General features: G+C 42.1%; 1 pseudogene; it reads left to right on the forward strand.

Moving 5' to 3' along the window:
• The first annotated feature begins 5,688 nt into the window (after positions 1-5,688).
• On the forward strand, positions 5,689-6,198 carry LOC147821936 (mitochondrial fission factor pseudogene; annotated as a pseudogene).
• Positions 6,199-6,965: the final 767 nt, after the last annotated feature.

Here is a 6,965-nt window from a genome sequence, read left to right on the forward strand (position 1 = left end):
AAGGAATTGGACATCTGTTCCCCCTATTCCCAAAGTTACCATAGGCTCATTAGGGTCAAGCGGCCATGAGCCTCGGCCCCGTCAATCTTCTTCATCTACCAGAAGAACTCCATCTCTTTCTTTCCTAGTCTCTTTCTCTCTCTTTCTTTTTAACTTTTCACAATCCCTTTTATAATGGCCCTTCTCCTTGCAATATGCACATTGACCCTTCTCTAACAAGGGCCGTACTTTACCTTTATCCTCTTTTTTATTTTCTCTGCATTCCTTTTGGATGAACCCTCCATCTGCTAAGGCTGCAATATTTGCTTTTCCTATCTTTTTAGCCATTCTGTCATCAAAAGGATCCCTGTTGTTAAACACCTTTATTGCCACACTCATCAATTTTTTCCCTATTTTCCCCCTCAAATCCCTCCATCCGCTGCAATTTCTTTCTAATATCTGGGGCCGACTGAGTGACAAAAGTCAAATTAATTGCCTGTCGGTTTGCAGGGGCATCTGGGTCAATTGGAGTACACGTACGGTATGTTTCCAACAGACGCTCCAGAAAGGCAGAAGGGGATTCCTCAGGTCCTTTGAGGACCTCGCTTACCTTGCTCAAATTGGTGGGCTTTCGAGCGGCTCCCCTCAACCCTGCTAGGAGATGCTGACGGTAGTTTTGGAGAGCTTCTCTCCCGCCCGAGGAATTAGCTTGCCATGGGGGACGGGTGGACGGAAGTTGTGCCTCAACACAGGCCCGTTGTTGCTCATCAAGTGGGCCCTCGTTCCTCCCAACACTGACTTTATGGCTTGCCCTCAGATCCTCTCTCTTTCTTCGGAGGTAAAAAGGGGTTGGAGGAGTTGCTGACAATCATCCCAGGTTGGGTCATGGGTATGAAAAACAGATTCTAGGAGGGAGATCAAAGCCTGGGGTTTTTCTGAAAAAGGGGGATTTTGATGTTTCCAATTGTACAAGTCACTGGTAGAAAAAGGGATATAGACATAGTGATCCTGCTCTATTTCCCGAAGGGGTAAAAGAGGAACCGAACCAGTCCCTTCAGTGGGAGCCCCACTGGGACCATAAGTGGCCCCTGTTCGTGTGTGGGAGGGGGAGGTTACAGAATCTGGAGATTTTTCTTCTTCAGGAAGAGGAGGGTAAAAAGGGTTTTGAGATCTGGGGCCGGCTTTATCAGAGGAGGAGGATGGCTCCACATAGGGTGGAGGTCTTCTGAAGGGATCTAAGGGATCAGGATCTTGTGAGAGCACTGGCTTGGGAGCCTGTGTTTTGACCTCTCAGGGTTCCCTTGGAGCCATAACCAGAATGCGAGAGTTTGTTCACAGGGAACAACGCTGCAACCAAGCCGGAGGCTCTTGACAAGCCCGGACCCAGATATTTATATATGAAAACTGATCAGGGTGACTAGGGTGACCGGTGACCTTTTTCCATACAGCCCAACAGAGGCTTGGGTCAAAAGAGCCCTCAGCTGGCCATCCAACTCCAAAGGCTGGCCATTCCAATTGACACAGGGAGCGAAGTTTTGTGCGAGAGAATTTAACCCCATATTCGTCCTCCTGTTCGGGGGAAAAAGCCAATTTAAAATTAGTGAGAAAACAGTCCAACGGAGTATTCTTGGAGCAGGATCCTCCCATCTCTGCCCTTGATGGTTTGGAAAGAAATGCAAAATTAAACACACAACGGATAGGACACTAATGTATGCGCCACAACAGAAATGAAACCAAATCTTCCCTTGTTCCTCGTCAGGAACCTTGGGGTCAGGGGAGGCTCCCCGGCTCGTCAGCCACCTCACTCCTGACTTAACAAATGGTTGCAACCAGCCAAAAATCTTACCTCCGGAGGTTTTCTGAGGTCTGTGCCTGAGAGCCTCCTGCTGGATCCCGCCACAGAGTCTCGGCTGAACTGGGGTTCCTTACCCGGGGATCTTGCTGGGGCCTCCAAAATGTAAGACCGAGGGCCTTACCAAACGCTGCGAGGAGCTGACTGCAGCGAAGAACACCCGGGAAGGAACACACCAGACAAGTTGGAAAGTAAAACAGACCTTTATTAGTCTGGCCAGACGGCACTCCCAAAGCAAAGTAGCTTAGGGAGGCAACTGGCTCAGAGTCCGAGGCTGTTTTTATAGGGGGTTGCAGGGGAAGTTAGCAAGCAGAACTTACAGAAAAGAGAAAAAAATGTTGATGGTCAAAAGATGTTTGCAGATTGTCTTATAGATAGCTGTGTCCGGAACATCGGTTTCGGACAAACAAGGAGATGGGTAATTCACTTAGGAACTCTATGTTTGTTACAGACTTTATCTTGTGTCCCAGAACTAACCAGCATCTTTAACCATTAACTCACATTCAATCACAATTGGGGCTAGGGGAGTTTTATGATTATAAAGTTATGCAGTCCCACATCAGGGGCTCCAAACTCTGCAGGTAGCAAAAAGTTGAGCTCTTGACAACTCACAGACTCCATGTCATTCCCCAGGATGTCTGCATACCTATTCTTTGACTAAATCAAAGTAGGAGGAAGGCCACAAATGTAGTGCCATTTTTTTTCATATCTTATCAAGCGTAGGTGCATGACCAATCACTGTAGATGCTGACCTTGACCACCTGTCTTGAAGTTTCCCTTTTTCTTTTTTTTGTTTCCCTTTTTCTTTGTTGTCTATTCATTAGTCTTTTGAGAGGAGTTGGTGTGGAGTATTCATACAGATAATTTAGAATTATTTTGTATGAGATATTTGTCTTCTCCATTCTTTGTTAATTTATTCAATAATTTAGTAACATAAGCATGGACTCATGGATATTGTTTCATAATTTGGGTTTTACTAAAACAGTAGTTTGTTTATTTTGCAGCTCAAATTGTTCCACCTTTGACCACTGGGCCCCTTCTTCCTGACTTTCTAGCATTATGTATAATCCTCCAGGTTCATCTTGTGTGTGTTTTACACTTGTCATATAATCAACTACTTCTCCAGGGAGCCCTGGAATCCTATTTTGAAGACCAGCGTTAGAGTCAAAGTTTAGGGTGCTAGATGGGGTTGTTGCCTTTTACTTCACCTCACTATTTTCCAATAACAAAGACAAATGCAATCTTTATTGCTTATTTTGCTCCTTATTAAATAAGCAATCCATGTTTAGTGCAGATCATTTAGAAAGTACAGATCTATAAAGAAAAAGAACTAAAAAATCATCTTGCAAAAAGAAAGTGTCCCATCCCCAAAAGACCTTTACCATTTTCATTTGGATGTACTTCCTTCATGTTTCCTTCTTAGGTAAGCGCCCTTCCTCACTACCCCAGAGGAAAGAGGGAGGACTCAAAAATTGTTGGGATGGAGGAGGGTTCCCTCCACAGCTTAATAGTGACAAGCAAAGGACAATGTTGGGGAAGACACATTGGCTTAAAAAATCTTAATTAATGAGCGTTTTGGAGGTCTTTAAAGGTCTCTCATGAAACCATAAAAACAAGTGTGAAAGAAACTCCGATTTGGCAATGATTCCTTGGGAGAGGACCTTACATTTGCATGTATGCCATAATTTTACACAAGTGTTTTAGTTATTTAAAAGAGAAAACCACGTACAGCATTAGTTTTTAAAATATCATAATGCCATATGCATACTTCACTTCAGTTTCTCAAAAACTTCCCTACTCAAAAAGGCCTATCTTTCCCTCCTCTTATATGGAAGAGAGGGTACACCTTGAGAAATTAGCTTTGTCTTCTTTTTCTTCCTCTCATCCTCCTCCTCCTGCCCCTCTCCTACCCCATCCTCTTTTTCTTCTTCTTCTCCCCTCTCCTTCCTTCACCTCCTTTTACTTCTTTTTGGCTCTACTGGTTATTGAATCTAGGGCTGTCACACTGAGCTACATCCCTAGCCTTTTTGTATTTTTAAAAAACATTTTGATTTGTTTGTTTTTCTGAGATAGGATCTTGGTATGTATCCCAGGTTGGCCCAGAATGTGTGGCAATCCTCCTGCCATAGCCTCCCAAGTGCTGGGATACAGGCATGTGCCATACTTGGCTTGTTTTTTGTTTGTTTGTTTTGGGGTTTTTCTTTTTTTTTTTTTGAGACAGGGTCTTGCTAAGTTGCCAAAGGTGGACTGAAACTTTGTGATCCTCCTGCCTTGGCTTCCCAGATTGCTGGCAATTTATCTTTGAAGTTTCAAAACATGCTTTGAAGATAAGAAAATCTCCCCACATGTTGCAGGCTGCTCCAAGGTGCTTTGCCCAGGCTGCCCAATGCAGTCAGCCAATGGCCTCTGAGAGGACTCACACAAGTGCCCTGGGAGCCAGTGGATGGTGACCCTCTCCAGAACTCTCCAGACAGCCCTGGGGGACAAAAGAGGCTCCAAATCCAGCACATGCACAGTGAAGCAAGTTAAAGATTCAATGTGAAACACAGAAGTAGATAGACCAGACAACAAGCAGTACTTGGGTTAGTGGGGCAGCATTTCCTTCTCCCACTGCTGCTGGGTTGGCAGAAATTAGTCAAAGTCAGTATGGAATGGAACACATTGAAGGTATCAGTCAGCAAAAGAGAGTCCCAGAAAAATTAAAAGTAGCACCACCAAATACTGACCTGGAACAAGGATTCCAAGAAGGAGCTCCAAATGCTGGTGTGATAACGCAAGTACAGAGAAGATTATTGTAGCAAAAAATAATGAAGACATTTCATTTTCAAGACCAGCAAATTGTGACCTTATTTAGTCAATTCCTTTTAAACCTCTGGTACTAAAAACACCACTTCGTGTACTTAAGCTAAGTGAAAGACCACTAAATTTTCTGGACTTAGAAAGACCTCTTCAAGACATAGGAGTAGGCAAAAACTTCATGAGCAAAACCCAGACCACGTGGAAAATACTACAAAGAATCAACAACTGGGACCTCATCTCATTAAAAAGCTTTTGCACGGCAAGAGAAACCACCAACAGAGCAAAGAGACAACTGACAGCATGGGAAAAATTTTTTACCAGCTATGCATCAGATAAAGGACTATTATCTAGAATATATAAAGAACTCCAAAAAGTTAGACCCCTCAAATTTAAAGACCCAATCCAAAAATGGGTATCTGAAATGAAAAGACACTTCTCAGATGAAGTACAAACAGCAAATAAGTATATGAAAAAATGTTCAACATCACTGGTAATTCACAAAATGCAAATTAAAACAATGCTGAGATTCCATCTCACACTGGAAAGAATGGCTGCTATGAAGAAATCAACCAATAACAAATGCTGGAGGGGCTGTAGGGAAAAAGGAACCCTTTTCCATTGTTGGTGGGAGTGTAGACTGGTCCAACCACTGTGGAAATCAATATGGAGATACCTCAAAAAACTAAAACTAGAGGTTCCAATTGACTCAGCTATTCCCCTTTGTGGTATCTTCCAAAAAGAATTAAAAGCATCATACTATAGTGATATATGCACACCCCTGTTTATATCAGCACAGTTTGTAATAGATAAATCTTGGAAACAGCCCAAATGCCCATCAACACACAAGTGGATAAAGAAGATGTGTTTTTTATATACAATGGAGTACTACTCTGCCATAAAGAAGGATGAGCTTCAGACATTTATAGCTAAATGGATGGATCTTGAGATGATACTCAAGTGAAATAAATTGAACACACATGTTTAAATACCACATTGTTTCTCAGTGTGAGAAACTGAAAGTGGAAATAAGGACTGAGATATATAATGGATGTTGGGAAATGGGAAGAAAGTGTTCAAATGGAAAGGGGAACAAGGGAGGAGGGAGGGAGAAAGGAAGGAAGGAACAAGAGAAAATAAAAACAAAAGAAAGACCTCTTCAAATCCTTCAAAATGATGAAATCTGTGCAGCTGGCAGGCTAAAAAGAGAGTGCCATATGAGTGAAAATGCTGTTTGCCAAATGGACAGATGGTAAAAAATGATTCATTGTAAGAACACAAAGTGAAACACATTGGGAAAGACCTGTGTTGCTGCGTGGTAAGTCTGCTGTTGCCACTTCTAATCCTCATAATGACAATGGCAAGTATGGCCTTTCAAATGTACACGCAACAATTGAAGGAATGTCAGATGACATGACTGCTGTAGATATAGCTTCATTATGGTGACAGATAATCAAACTAAATAGACATCTCCAACTTCTAGAGGAGGAAAACAACATGCTGAAAGAGAAATGTACTCAATTACTGGAGCATTCTGGCTGCTCAATAGTTGGTTGTGGTTTTGTCACTAGAGGTAACCTCAGCACTCAAATATATTGTCTCAGCTTCTGGAAATATAAATGATTTACAAATTTCTTTGTTTCTGTCTTTGTATTGTATACTGTTTTATAGTCCATGGGCTAAAAAATGTATTTCTCCCAGAAAGTAGGGAAAAGGACCTATATTTGTAGAAGTAAAAGAATAGTCTGTCCCTCAGATTCCCTTTAAACTAGTTCTGCACTAACAGCTTACATAAAATTCTTTTGCATGTTTTGTAAATAGGCTCTACTTTGTTTTTTTAAAAAAAGATTGCTTTTTTTCACTTCAGTCTGCACAAATAATTGTCTGGAAGAGAGAGAGAATGCTCAGAGAATAGATTTAGAAAGGTATCTGTAAAGAGAAAGTGTTTTGTTCTGTTTCTTGAAACTAATTAAGCAGTTTTGTTAAAAGATATTTTTGTACCACCCTTCGACATTAACACTTAAAGTCATGGCCTGGTGAAGGATTAAAATTGAATATAGAAATATCTTCCTTGTTCATAACACAGTGCTGTGGCCTTGTTCTAAAGATTATGTGTTGGAGCATCCTGACATAGACAGGAACTCCTTGTGAGCCTGTCCAGCTCCCAAGGACAGTCTCTCTCACCTGTCTAGAAAACAGAGATGTTTGTTACCCTGGGCACATGGCCAGTTCTCAGGGGCCAAAAACTCCCTGCCTCTGGTCACACACACCATTGGGACACTGCCATTTTTGTCTCAACTGCTACTTAAGGGCCCTCACTGGTAGGGGACTTTGGAAT

Source organism: Heterocephalus glaber, unplaced genomic scaffold (genome assembly GCF_053883595.1).
Source record: "Heterocephalus glaber isolate CG9 unplaced genomic scaffold, H.glaber_assembly_v1.0 deba00001687, whole genome shotgun sequence".
NCBI lineage: Eukaryota > Metazoa > Chordata > Mammalia > Rodentia > Bathyergidae > Heterocephalus > Heterocephalus glaber.